The sequence below is a fragment of the Sus scrofa genome, chromosome 13 (genome assembly GCF_054392235.1).
Source record: "Sus scrofa isolate SSC_HxYL_T2T_F1_AM1 chromosome 13, Sscrofa_HxYL_maternal_Yorkshire_Landrace_v2.0, whole genome shotgun sequence".
NCBI classification, from domain to species: domain Eukaryota; kingdom Metazoa; phylum Chordata; class Mammalia; order Artiodactyla; family Suidae; genus Sus; species Sus scrofa.
The window spans coordinates 75,036,873-75,052,410 of NC_139395.1; the positions used below are offsets into that span (position 1 = coordinate 75,036,873).

The window sequence follows — 15,538 nt, forward strand, 5'->3', positions numbered from 1 at the left end:
TTGGAGAATAGAGTTGTGGTTGCCAAGGAGGGAGGGGAAGGGAGTGGGAGGGACTGGAAGTTTGGGGTTAGTAGATGCAAAATAATGCATTCGGAGTGGATAAGCAATGAGATCCTGCTATATAGCATAGGGAATCATATCTATTCACTTTTAATGGAACATGATGGAGGGTAATGTGAGCAAAAGAAATTTGTACTGTAGAAATTGACAGGACACCATAAATCAACTATAATGGAAAAAATAAAGATCTTAAAAAAAAGAGAGAGAGAGACTGGATGGGAACACCCCTCTCTAACTAGGCATATGTGACTGTTTGGTGACCTTATGACATCAGAGGTGCCAAAAACTCCACCCTCAGAACAAAGAGCAGAGGTCTATAGCTCAGTTATGCCTGCACAGAGTAATAATTGAGGCACCTTTTTCTGATCATCTTTTCTCAGGGTTTCCACACCTCCAACCACTCAGCTTATTTTTTAATCCCATAAATACCCTGAGCCACTCACCTTCAGGGAAGGGGATTTGAGTTTGTTCTCCCACCTCCTTGCTTGGGCTAAATGCTCTCTTTGCTGCATCCTCAGCATCCTAGCACTTTGGCTTGCTGTGTGTCAGGCAAAACAAACCTGGTTCAGTAAAAGTCTTTTGACCCAAATCCAGTTAGAAGATTCCGAGGCCACATCAAGCCTGGGTGAGGTTATGTTTTTGAAGTTCTGAGTATGTAACATCTGTATATCCCCTGAAATATTTTTTTTCTTTTTTCTGGAAAAAAAAAAGAAATTTGTTCTATGTTTATAAGAACCTAAGAAGGAAGCATGGCAGATATTATCTCCACTAGCCAACAAGTAAATTTGGACCCTAAGATTAAGTGACATGGCCAGAGTTTCTAAGTGGCAGAGAGAGAGATTTGTCCACTCATCTCTAATTAAAACATTTTTCTCTAAAGATGTTTTACCAGCAAGTCACAGCTAAGCATAGCAATAGTCATTGAAGAACACTTCCTGTTAATATACTTTAGTTTTACTCTAGAATCACATGCATTCTAGTTCTAGATTGGTTGCTGATTTGTTGTGTGATTTTGAATAAATCACTTAGCTCATTGATTCTGAATTTCTTCATTTATAAAATATTAGGTTGGACAATGAAGTCCAGTGTTCTTTATTTGGGTTAAATTATACAGCCTTTCAAAAAAATTTTTTTCTTTCATTATTGTTATGCTATATTTATGTTCTTAGTCATAATCTCTCTAGGGCTTATTGTGTGCTGGAAGCTTAAATAAACTACAGCTAATATGGCTTCATAATTGGACCATGAAAAATTTTGACAGACACTCAATGCTGATTCATTTTTACCGGAATAATAATGGTTCCACTGTGTTGATACCCACTTCATGGGAGCATAGCTGGAATAAAAATATCATTATATTGTTTTAACTATCTGTATTACATTCTGACTTAAAATGAAAATAAGGAGTCTAAACTACAAGTTCTATTTTAATTAGCCTCGTATACATAAAGGTCATTTCTTTTCCTCTTGAAGCTGTTCGGTGGATATCTCTGAAACGTTGCCAGTTTATTACAAAGGCGTCTTTATTGAATTGCTCTAGAAGCACAAGAAACCAGGGTCCTACTTTACTTTAAAGCTACTTAATATTAATATTTTATGTGGAAATTTGAGTTATATAGGCTCTGAAACTCTTGGACAATTGTTTTTTATTATGCACAGTGAAGTGTTTATAGATAGTAAACTAGCTGAAGTTTCTTCAGGTCTTCATTTTAGGAGACTTTTAACTTCCAGGCAATATCTTGAAATAAATCCCAATGTACATGCCCCATGCTAGTTTTTCATATACAATTTTTCCTGGTGCTTCATGGGAAGACCCTACATAATACTTAGAGCAAAAGAGCTGGTGAAATATGTCTTCTCTCAAGTTGAAGATCAAATAGCAGATGTCTAAGTAGGTGCATGGGCAGCTTCTGTGAAAGAGCTCAAGCTCTTCAAATTAAATGCTCTTTAAATTAGGCCTAGGTTTTTAGTGCTGCTAATTTGTTCACAGGACCTTTTCTAAACAAAACTATACTAAGATTCTTTTTCAGTACCATATGTCATCCATCACCACTCCTTTTGGTTATTCTCACATTCCAGAGTCTTAATTGATCTCCCTAGAAAATACCCAATTCCTTTGCCATATGTGACGATGTTACCTATGTTCCTTGTTGAAATTAATTTCTCTACTCTGTGAGGTCCTTCGTTTTGAAATTGGACCACAGGAATGGCATTCAAAACAAATGTGTCCCTCATTCATGAATTTTTCCAGTCCCACCACTACCCTAGTTATAACTAGGTAACAACAATAACAGATTAATTGTATGGTCGTATTATAACTCACCATTTTCCCCCAGCTCGCATTTGACCAGAAACAAAGACTCAAATAATTAGCTGATAGGATTTGGAGACAGAAGTTTGCAAAATTTGTTTTTCTATAAAAATAGAAAAAACTGAGCTAGGAAAGGGGGGAGTGAGATTAGAAATATAACTTGGACTACAGTAGTAGAAAAACCAGTGTACTTGAAGCAAGAGTGAGAGAAAAAAGTTTCCACATGGAGAAAGAAAATGGATTTGAGATCTGGGTGAGGACCTCTAAGATCCAGCCTGTTGGCCACTGAATACCCAAAGTCTCCATCTTCCCATTCATCTATATCTTCAGGTAAACTTCACTGTATCATTTTATATGCTATCACCTTAAAGGGCCATCTCCTTTCCCAACTTTGAGCTTTTGCTCATGTCTTTTCCACCTATCCTGTCTTTCCTCCAATGACTAGGATGATCACATATCCCAGTTTTCCCAAGTCAATCCCAGTTTATTCCTATTGCATCAGTATAATAGTAGAATTATCTCTCCTGTTGTCCAAATATGGACAATAAGTTATCACCTTACCAATATCCATTTTTAGCTTTAAGATTTTCCCCTTTCTTCAAGGTGGAGCATAACTGCCATCTTTACAAGGAAAATTCCCTAATTTCATTAAGTTATAATCTGCCCCTTTTCTATGATTTCATAACTATTTGAATGGATATGATAATATTCTATCTCTGTAAAGTAGTACTTTGTGAATACACCCTTCCTCTACTAGACATGTAAATGCCAGGGCTACTCCTCTTTTTAGTGTTATCAACGGTGATTTGTATGTAGATAGCTAATATAAATTTCTCAAATTGGTTTAAAATTATATGTCATTTTAAATAACATAATTTTTGAATGTAAAATAGCAGGGACAGATTTTCTGTAAAATTAGTATTAGAATTAAATTACATTCTATGCGCAAAATAATTAGCACACTGTCTGCCACACACTAAGTTTCATAATTGACAACCATTTTAATGTTATTATGGTTATAACTTATTACTATAGATGATTAGATTATACTACATACTGATGAATTTTTTTCCTCTGCATCACCAGCACGCTTTGTTCATACATCTATTACAGCATTTTTCATGCATTATTTAATATATGTCACAGCTCAAGTACAAGACACATAGGACCAAAAGTGTTTTGTAACAATTTTTTTTTGTATTTTTTTCTTTTTTTTTTTTTCTTGTCTTTTCTGGGCCGCACCCAAGGCATATGGAGGTTTCCAGGCTAGGGGTAGAATCAGAGCTACAGCTTCTGGCCTACACCACAGCCACCACAAAGCCAGATCCTAGCATTATCTGTAAACTACACTGCAGCCTACAGCAACGCTGGATCCTTAACACACTGAGCAAGGTTAGGGATCGAACCTGCATCCTCATGGATGCTAGTCAGATTTGTTTCCACCCAGCCACAATGGGGACTCCTTCTAAAAATTTTAGCACAGTGCCTGGTTTACAGTATAGCTGAAAAATATAAAATATATTGAGTTAGATTTTTACTGTAAATGCAACAAATTCATTAATGAATGAATTTTCACATAGACATAAGGTGATGGAAATGATCTGAAACAAGATTGTGGTGATGGTTGTATAACTACAAACATACTAAAATTTATTGACTTGTACTCTTAAAAGGGATGAATTTTATAATATATAAATTATACCTCAATAAAATAATTAAATTGATAAAGCAATCAAAAGAAATTAACTTGACAACCTACTAAATTACAGAATAGTTATGCAGAAAACCTAGATGCATCTCCAACTTGCTAGTCACCCATTGTTCTTTAGGAAGAAACACTAGAAGGGTGTGACAGATGTAATATGCCTTTGATGATTAAAAAAAAAAAAGGAGGGGGGAGCAATGTGCTACAGACTGAAGAGGCATAAGGAGCCCTGGGTTCTATCACTTTATATCAGTCAATAACTGCTTACATAACCAAGGACAAATCACTTCCCCTCATAGGGGTGTTCATGTCTCTCATCTTTAAAATGAAAGCCACTGTGGCTCAGCAGTAATGAACCCTAATAACCATGAGGATGCAGGTTTGATCCCTGTTCCCACTCAGTGGGTTAAGGACCTGGTGTTGCCATGAGCTGTGGTGTAGGTCACAAATGCAGCTTGGATCCCATGTTGCTGTGGCTGTGCCACAGGCCAGCAGCTGTAGCTCTGATTAGACTCCTAGCCTGGGAACTTCCATGTGTTGCACATGCACCCCCTAACCCCCCAAAAAGCAAAAAAAATAAAAATAAAAATAACATAAAATAAAGTGAAAGCCTAGAAGATCTGATGAGCTCTGCTTGCCCAGCTACAACTCTGGGAAAGGCATTGGACCAGGTAGTCACAGCTGATATGATGATGGGTGGACACATAACTGAGGCTGAGCCAGATTCTTCTAGAAATCTGGCTTTGGGGCTCTGAGCCAGTAAACGTGTGAAGTTAAGGGAACGTCACGTGAATTTCTGCACTTAGTCCTGTTGTTGGACAGTTGATAATCTGAGGAATGACAAAGGAAAACAACCCATAGTGAACCACAAGAAAATGATGCAAACCTAAAGCAGAGGCAAAAAATTTTGAGTGATGGTGGCAAAGGTGGACCTAGTTTCTGCCATCTTTCTGGTTCCCATGAGGTCAAGCAATCCTGTGCCCTATCCTTGGATTACACAAAACCTGTTGAACACTTAAAATAATGTCCAATTTTCTTGTTCTAACTTGAGTGGCATCTATTCCTAGCAATCAAAAGAATTCTTTCTCAAAAAGAAGCCAATGCACTGATTTCTACAATGTTTCTCAACTCTTATACTTTCTTTTGACTTGATGTTTCTGCCCAGCATGACTTTGGCAACCAAGCCCAGCAATGAGACAATGACTTCCTCACAAATGAGCTAGTAATTTCTCCATTAAAAACCTCTCCCTTTCTCTTCAATAATGTTAGCCTTGTATTGACCAAAGCAAAATATGCAAAGCTGAAATGAGTATCAGTGTGTATAAAGACTAAAGTGAGTTAATAAAAACTAAAAAAAAGGAGATTCTGTCATGGCTCAGCAGAAACGAATCTGACTAGCATCCATGAGGATGAAGGTTCAATCCCTGGCCTCACTCAGTGGGTTAAGGACCTGGCATTGCCATGAGCTGTGGTGTAGTTTGCAGATGTGGCTCAGATTGGGGGTTGGTGTGGTTGTGGTGTAGGTCAGTGGCTCCAGCTCTGATCCAACCCCTAGGCTGGGTACCTCCATATGCCGCAGGTACAGCCCTAAAAAGACCAAAAAAAAAAAAAACCCAAAAACTATAGTCTTTTAAAATTTCTCGGTTCATGGTACAACCAAAATAGAAGAGTTTCTACCTTTCAAAGCATGAGAACATTGTCATGCATTACCATGGATGAAAATGAATCCCTGAATGACATTTGGAGATTTCTTTCTTTCTTTCTTTTTTTTTTTTTTTTTTTTTTTGCTTTTTAGGGCCACACTCGTGACATATGAACATTTCCAGACTAGGAGGCTAGAGGTCCCATCAGAGAGCTACAGCTGGCTACCTATGCCACAGCCACAACAACATGGGATCCAAGCAGGGTCTGCAACCTACACCACAGCTCAGGGCAATGCTAGATTCCTGACCCATTGTAACAAGGCCAGGGATCAAGCCCTCATCTTCATGGATACTAATCAGATTTGATTCCACTGCGCCACAGTCGGAACTTCCTGGGGAAAATTTCTTGATTGTCAAATAAATATTTGAAAATAACTACTAGGAGAGTCTAATGCAATTAGGTAGCCATTCCCCCTCATTTCAACACCCATATTTTAGTGTAGGCTTAGATTTAAAAATTAAGAAAACTAAGGTGAAATGTAGGATTCTGTGGTCTACAACTGTTGGCAAAAACATCCTAGCAATTACTCACTTAAAAGGCACTCCTTCCAGCTCAGCCACCTCCATTCTCTTGCTTCTCTGCAGTTTCTAATCTTTTCAAAGATTAGAATAGCTCCCAAGAGGTGAGGTTGAAACTCTAGTGATTAAAATCCAACTATACTATTCTGTTTCACTCCCATTTCATAAAATGGAATTTTAAAATGGCAGGCAAATGCAGATCACCACATTATCCCATTTTACTGGGCCTAAATGATTCTATGTGCTTTCCAAAGAAGGAATTAATGTGCCCCATAAATAAAACAAAGTTTAAAGCCTCCAGCCTGTTTTCTCACCAGACCACCCGCTCTGACTTCACAGTCAGACCGCAAATAGGAAATCAGACATCCTGTCAAATCACACAGAACCCATGAAACCATCTTTATCATCATGTTAAGTCATGAGAATGTAGAAAAACCACAAGTCTTTTCTGGGTATCATATAGAAATACTTGGAATACAGCATGCTGGACTTGGATGTGCTCTCAGTTGCCTACTTAGTAAAGGTTAATTTAGGCTCGGGAGCAGGGGCTCTCAGCCAGTGGTGATTTTGTCCCCAGGGGTACCTGGCAATGTTTGGGAATATTTTGGTTGTCCCAACCTGGAGTGGGGTAGGCTTCTACTGGGTAGAGGACAGGACAGGGAGGATGTGGGATAGCCTGTGTCTGAAATTTGGTTCAGATGTCAAGGTTGATGATCACATGCACACACGTACACACATGAGGAGGGTATGAAAAGGTTTATTGATCACATAATAAGGCCTCCTGGAGAGTGTGGACATTCAAGACACTCTGAAAATGGCTTGGGTTTTTACTGTGGTCAGGAAGAAAATAGAGGGGAAGAATCCCTCCCACAGGCCTGGGTTTGCCTGATTTGAACTTCCCTGCTAGAGCCAAGGGAGGGAACCTCCTAGCTTTTGTAGGACTTGTTCAGATGTGAGGCAAAAGGGCAATAGGGGTGGTGGTGGAGCATGAGAGTTGTCAATAATCAGTCATCAAAACTGGAGTCAGTTTCTTTACCACATCGTACAAGACATGGGATGGCCACCATGACAAAATTTTTTAAACTGGAATTTCAGTCCTGCTGAGGTTTTAAGAGCCCCTGTCCTGAAGTTAGGGTGGTCTGACTCAGGATTTATGGGTAATAGCTGTGTTGATGCTGTGGGTGCCTCCCAGATGGCCTCCTTCAGTACCCAGGCACCCATTTTTCCAGCTGCGCAGGCTGCTGACTGCTCACAGCAGAGCTCTTCGGCTGGAACTGCCCTTGGCCAGCAAAGGGAGCTACCTGACCCAAGATTACGCCACCCTCCAGGGAGAAGCCTACAGCCAGCGTGTAGTTGTGGGGTACGGGCCCTGACCCATCCTCAACTTAGGACGACTCTGCAGTCTTCCAAGAACCCCCACTACTTAAAGGGATCAACTGAGACCTGTGTTATTGCATCTCTGTTCAGTTTCTTCTTCTCCACAATCCTGTCTCCCTCTCCTTCTCACAGGTGTTGCTCCTATACTGTACATCCCAATAAACACACTGCACAGAAGCCTCTGTCTCAGAATCTCTTTTCCCCTGAAAGTTGACCTTTTTGTATCCAAATCTAGAGTAAGAAATAAAATTTACAATGTGACCAGGAACATAGATGCATTAAAAGCAACTGTGTAAATAAAATTGATTTTCATAAGCCAATACTAATTTTTAAGATGATATACTCTGATATTTTCTATTCTATTCTATCCTATCCTATCCTATCTTATTCTATTCTATATTTTTTCAAAAGCCATCTATGAGCCAAAACATGTATCTCATAAGCTGCTAATCAGTCTTGATTCATAGACTGAAAAACATTTATTTAGATGTATGACCAAATAAACCTTTTTGGCGTACTATACTTTTTAAAATGTAACTGTTTCTTTCTCCCTTACTGAATTTGATAGGCCAATTTGGATTAAAAGGCCTAATTAGTTTTGTGCGTATAGCCACAAATAGAGTTAAAAAGCCTCAACCATAAACTACTCCTAAAGAAATGGGCTTCATTACTTTCAATCACATTTTATAAATGCAACTAAGGCTAACAGACTGTAAGCCCTTGCCAAAACCCACTCCATTTAATCATGTCACATTATTAGAACTAACTGGCTGCCATGCTTAAAGAGTTAATTTTCTTAGGGAAGTCAAACATTCCCCTTATAAACCTGATTTACATAATTTTCTTAAGTGACTGCCACTTTCTCTTCTGAAAAAATATCAAAGAAAAATCTTTGATAAGGTTACAACAGAGAAAGTTTTACTAGTTTTCAACATGTAGGAAAAGTGATTTAAAAGATAGGGAATTGATATGTGTGCCTCTTTCCTGATAAATATTATTTGCAAGGGTAAATAGAAGCTGTTATCTCATAAGGATATAGTACCTCTGAGAGGTGGATGCATGAGAAGCCTGGCAAAAACACATGGCTAAATCACCAGAAAAGGGTATTAATAAAAAAACAAAAACAAACAAACAAACAAAAACACTAGTGAAGCCTTAGAAATTAAGCACTGCCCTCCTTTTACAGAGGAAGAAATTGAAACCCAGGTGGGGTAAGTGATATATCTAAAGGCAACATCTGACAGATAGCAAAGCTGGAAAAGGAAACTAGAAAGTCTGATGCTCTTTCTGCTACATCATGGGGATCCTAGCAGTGATTTCCTTTCTAGGAGAAAGAGCTTATTCTTTGTGATTTCCCAGGAGATTTATTCAAAATAAGCTCAAAGGAACAGGTGGGGTTGTTTTCCATTCAAAATACACCTACCACAGGGCTTACTGCCAACATTAGGAATATTTTGACATCTCTAGAATCACCTCTAATAGAGGCAGAAGTTTACTCTATTGCTTTTCTTTTGATAAAACAGGCAATTCCCAAATCTATTCTCTCTTTTGGAAATTCGGAAAAACTGCTAAAACCTGCGTGCTTTGTTCTTTGAAACATTAACTGAGTCCTTGGCAGTGAAAATAATTTAGCAAGATTTTGGCTTAAAGTCTCGGGGAAATTATGCCTTATTTGTTCATTTTGCAGCTATTCGAGGCAGTGTAGATTCTTCAAGTCAAGACCTTAAGGAAGTTCTCATTCTAAATGAGCCTTATTTTAGAATTGCCCTTTCCAAATTCCTATCTGATTCTTTAACAGGCTTTATAAGGAAATCCCTTTGTCTTTTTTGGATTTCTGGAAATCCACCTTGTTGGACCCAGAAAAGCAAGCAAGTTTGGTTAAGCAAATTTCAGATCTTTAGCACATATTAATGTGAATGTTTGCTATTAGAGCATGTGTAAATACTTTATGAAAAGAATGATTGCCTAAAATACTTTTCAAAATTATCAAATTAAACTTTGATTTAGAAAGCACCTTTCTCCAAGGGGCTCAGAAATGATTTATAAACACTTGCTTGATCATAAATCAAGATTTTCTTTTTTAGCTTGAAACTAAAAAATGCATTTCTTCTCCTTCGTCTAATGTTTGTGTAGATTTTCTGTTCAGGAGAGAGTGTCCATGATTCCACACATATTTCCCCAGGAACAGTCTGAGAGTCTGGAAACTTAGAAGCCTGACATTTAGTCCTCTCTGTGCTGCAAACCACTTGGCGACCTTGAGCAATTTAGTGCTTCACTCTTGTCTTAAGACCAGGAGGTTGGCCTGACACTTCTGGAAGAAACTTTCTAGTCTGACTGATAGGGACTCAGCTCACCCTAAAGGCATTTGGGAGGTATTAGCCTTTGAATCTCTCACTGTTTATGGTTAATTGTACTCAGGACCTATGCCTATGTGGTTTAACAAAGATAAACCCTATTCAAAACAAAACCCAACTTTCCATCTGTCTTTTTTTGCATGTTAACATTTTCAATCCAAAATTCTAATTGACATGAAGAGTCCCTAGAATGTGGGGGTTAAGAGAAAGAAGTGGGTCCAAACCCTAGCTCCTCCAATTTCTACTCTGTAAATTGAGAATAATAGCACCAACAAGATAAAGGTGCTAGGACCTTTAAAGAAGATAAGATATGCTAGGCTCCTGACACATAGTTAGCACCCAAGAGATGGTAGAGAGTTTCGGGATAGTTAAAATTGACACATATATCCAGCTCTTGAGAGGATTAGAGTTATACAATTATTTCCAGAATGAGTTTAAGGGGAGAAAAGAGTGATTCAAAAGAATGTTGAAAGTAATGGTGTTCTGTGGAAAGGTTCATTTGTGCCGTACATTAGACTCCAGATATAAGTGGTATCATATGGTATTTGTCTTTCTCTTTCTGACTTACTTCACTTAGTATAAGTGTCTCTAGTTCCATCCATGTTGCCACAAATGGCATTATTTTGTTCTTTTTTATGGCTGACTAGTATTCCATTGTGTATATATACATCATATCTTCTTAACCCAATCATCTGTTGACAGACTTGTGGTTGCCAAGGGGGAGGGGGAGGGAGTGGAATGGATTGGGAATTTGGGGTTAATAGATGAAAACAATTGCCTTTGGAATGGATAAGCAATGAGGTCCTGCTGTATAGCACTGGGAACTATGCCTAGTCACTTATGATGAACCATGATATTGTGATAAAAAATAATGTATCATGTGTGTGTAACTGGGTCACATTGCTGTAGAGTAGAAAATTGACAGAATGCTGTAAACCAGATATAATGGAAAAAAATAAAATAACTAAAAAAAAAAAAGAAAATAATGGTATTCATTTTGAGAATAAAAAGAAAAACAAAGACCTTCTGGAAGCAAGTTGACTTCATAAATGAGGAGAAGGGTGCATTGTGTGAATGAAAATAATGCAAGTTATAACAGAATGAGCTGGGCTTTGAAAGGATCCTGATTTGGAGAATGAAATTATGGATCCCATGTAAATTCTCGGTAAATGTACAGGTCGCTTAAAGTTGTCATTCTATGAAATGACAAAAAGATCCACGTGCCCCTGAGAAGGATGGAGATTTAACTTAAGTAACAGGGAAAAAAATGGTGATTATTAATGTAAATCTTAGAGACTATATAAATCTCTTTTATTTATTTGACATTTAAAACCACCAACCATATGTCAAATTCTGGAGTAGGCACAGAGGAAAAAATATAGTAAGAGACCTTGTTCTCTAGAATTCTTGAATCATCTATCCATACTCAAAATATTTAAGAAAACCCTGTACAATTATTTTGTTCTGTTGACTAAGCACCTGTGACACCCCCATGTATTGTGCTAAGTGTTTTCTGCATTATATCATTTACCATGACAGATGCACTTCTGCCTCCGCTGGAAAATGACAAGGCATTCTCCAACCCAAGGCCATGCTCTTCATTTGTGAACAGATGCTATAACCAAAATCTGCATGCCTATAACTTCTGCCTAATCCCCCCAGAGCCACAAAGTATCAGGCTAATTCTTTTTTCCATATGTCAGCTGTTCAACAGATATCAGCTAGCAAGACCCCCCATATCATCTCCAGATTAATTATCCCCTTTCCAGATACACCGTCTTTAACTCCCACGTGCAACTATATCCCTAGTACCTAAGACAATGTCTGGTACACAAAGGAATTCGGAAACATTTTTGCCAAATATAAAATCCTAGACACACCTTAGATATCTTACAGTTTATTGATTTCCCACAAAGATAAAAATCAGAATTGAACACACTCTTCCAGGTATAGTTTGACCAGTGCAAAACATACTGCAACCCAATAAAACATTATCTTTTTGGCAGAAACCTCATCCATTCAATCTGAGCGTGAAATTAACTCAGATTCTCAGGTCTCGTTCATAGAAATATTTTTTTCAGGCAGGCCTAGCCAGTCCATTATTTGTTTTGTTTTATTCTTTCAAATTCTAAACACAGGCTTTTACATTTATCCTTGTATATTTTTATCTTGTTATGTCTGGCCTAATATGCCTATTTGACTGGTTTTATTTAAATCTTCCATGTGGTTTTTAACATAATGTCTACCCTCTTCTAATTTCAGGTCTCTCAAAAATCTGATTGGCAAACTTTCTATTTGTTATCTAAATTATTAAAATTTTGAACAAAGCAGAGCCTCACAGAATGCCACTAGTAATCTGGCTCAAATTTTATACTGATAGTACCAAATTTCAAATCCCCATAAATCTCTATCATTTGGCAGACATTTTCCTCAAGGATATTATGTAAAACTTTATCAAATGCTTTGCTCAAACTTAGATACCCCACAGAGCCCAGCTTGTACCACAGTAATTCCAGCCTAAAGCTCAGTATGCTGGGAGATAGTTTGTATTTCAGTTCATTGCAGAATCTATTATTTATTGCATAAACACAACACCCTGCAAGTTTCAGGATTCTAATTTTGAAACTAAACTCAGTTTTCTGGAACTCAAAAGCCTTAGTTTGGGTATTTAAAAGTAATTTCTCTGCATTTCTGCCATATTTCCCACACACATGATATAATGAATGCTTACTTTTAAATGAGATGTGCAATTTGTTCAAGAGAATGGACAGTGAAAGGGTTAATTTTAAGGGAACTCCAGTTATAAACCAAAAACTCTATCAAAATATTATCTGGCAATAGCCAAGACATGGAAACAACCTAAACGTCCATCATCAGAGGAGTGGATCAAGAAGATGTGGTACATATACACAGTGGAACATTACTCAGCCATTAAAAAGAATGAAATAACGGCATTTTTAGCAACATGGATGGACCTAGAAATTTTCATGCTAAGTGAAGTCAGCCATACAATGAGACTCCAACATCAAATGCTTTCACTGAAATGTGGAATCTGAAAAAAGGACAGACTGAACTTCTTTGCAGAACAGATACTGACTCACAGACTTTGGAAAACTTATGGTCTCAGAGGAGACAGTTTGGGGGGTGGGGGATGCGCTGGGGTTGTGGGATGGAAATCTTATAAAACTGGATTGTGATGATCATTGTACAACTACAAATGTAATAAATTCACTGAGTAATTTAAAAAAAAAAAAGAAACTATTACCCAACTTGAGGTAAGAAAAATATTTCCCTGGTTCCTTCTAAGAAGTTTTAGCTTTCAGGTGTATTGTTAAATTGTATTGAAACACTCTATAAAAAGACACTTTGTGGTAAAGGTCCCATCCTTTTTGGCTTTGCCAATTATATAAATCAATTCAAAAAACAAATAAAACATTTTTGAATAACTCTTATATATTCAAGATATATTGTCAAAATTATTTCCCAGAATCTCAAAATAAATGTCTGCACTGAAGGAACTGTGCCTAATAAGGAGTAACAGACATAACACAAATAACTAAAATTTACAGGAAATTGTGATAAGGACTCTGTGAAAGGGATTGAGCACAAATATCTGGAATTCAAGGAAAATGATCTGTGGTTGTGGGAAGTGATATTACTCATGTTTGATGTGAGTTTTCAAATAAAATTTATGATAAAGTTAAAAAAAATTATCTGGCTATATTGATTTAGAAACCAATCTCCCTCACAGCTGGTTAACTGCTTCCTGATGCAAGACTCAATGCATGGACTAAATATACATAACGATGCCCCTATCCAACTATAAGCAGAGTAATTGAATAATCATGGGAGGGCATTCTTCCTATTGCCAATTGAAGATTAACATGGAAATTAAACTTGACATGACATGAACAAACTTTTTAGGAACTTTACCAAAAGGAAGAATATAGCTCTTTATAAAGAAAACATTATAATTATAACCATTTTGCCTTTAGAACCATGGGGAAATATAGACTTTTAGAATATGTTATCTTTAGTTGTTCAGGCTTACCATCTGTTAGTATAGAGCAATCTATTTTTCTCACGGGAAAACCAAACATCTATGACATAGGTTTGCTTTAGAAGATGGTTTGTTTGAACTGTTGGAATAAGTAACAATGTCCTATTTCTATTTTTGTCCTGTCACAAGGATTTCCACAACCCCTTTTCAGATATCCTTTTTAATAAAGGGAAAATATCCATTTAACAGATAATTGAAATTCTATCATGTGCATTCACCAAGGGAAATGAAAAGGTCTTACTCTTGAGGAACATAAAATATAGTAAGGATCAAATTAAGGTCAATCAAAACTGGTACAATAAATATCTACCACCACATTCTTTAATAGTGAATTTATTTATTTTATCTAACTGGTTTTGTTATTGTGATGTTAGCATTTTCTTTCAGACCTTGTAATATAAAAATAATGAATTTTTTGCTAGTTTTTAATGTTGGCTGATAAGTCCCATATCAACATTTATGTTCTTCCTAAAAAAAGTCTCTTGTGATTAGATTCTTAGCTGTAGTAAGTCTATCAGTTTTTACTATATTTAACTTACCATATACTTTAATGAAAAATAGGGTGCCCAAAAGCTCAATAATATGTGATTATTAGAGAAATTTATTAAAAATAATGTATCGTGACAGTAATGCTTCTGATATAAATTATTTTAAAACCTTTTCATAAGCTCAGACTTTTCATTGGCCTTATGAATATAATATCACTTATTTTGGTGTAGAGTAAGGATGACAAATAGAGACATTACATTTTTAACCATAAATATTCACTAGAATTTGTTCCTGATCATCTGTGCATCTTCATTTTAGCATATATTGCTCCCTTTCAATTATTTCCAGTACTTTTGCTAGAAGCAAAATGGCACAGTCATAATTCTGCAAGATTGTGTTTTCTCACTGGTGAAGCAACTGAATGTGCATAACAGTTTTGAAGGGAAAAAAATAAATGAAGAACTCACTAATGACAAATGTCTTACTGATTCTATATGAAAATTGGAATAAATTATTGGTTTCATAACATTGCTCAAGAACTGCCAGTCTTCGGAAAACATTAACAAAATGACATACAATGGCCAGAGTGAGTTCTTTCTCTAGTCCCTCAAGCATAAACGAATTTGAATTCTTCTCAAAGTCTAAAACATTTATCTAAAAAAGATATTTAAGTAAAACAATAAAAAGGGAGTCCTCAATTTATTAACAATTTCCCCATATCCCTCATCATACTGTCATCATTTACAGATGAAAGACTTAATTTCACTATAGGCTTAAAATTTCTTATAGACCATGAAGAGACCCAGATTTATCCTTGTTCAGGCAAAATGGTAATAAAACAATTAGAAAAGTATAAAATATTCTCTCTTACCTGGTTCAATAAAAGGATGGGGTGTTCTGGCTAATCAAATAAGTGATGTAATATTCAGAAACCTTTAGAATCCTAGTAGAGTTTTGATT

General features: G+C 36.7%; 1 long non-coding RNA gene across 2 annotated transcripts in view; it reads right to left on the bottom strand.

The window, feature by feature from the left end:
• Nucleotides 1-15,538, bottom strand: part of LOC106505658 (uncharacterized) — a 1,202,834-nt gene that overhangs the window by 503,528 nt on the left and 683,768 nt on the right. The window contains exon 12 of one of the 2 annotated variants that reach the window (XR_014823617.1): nucleotides 504-756. The exons of the other annotated variant lie outside the window; for it this stretch is intronic. This is a non-coding gene — a long non-coding RNA (uncharacterized LOC106505658). The remainder of the gene's footprint in view (nucleotides 1-503; nucleotides 757-15,538) is intronic. 2 annotated transcript variants of the gene reach the window in all.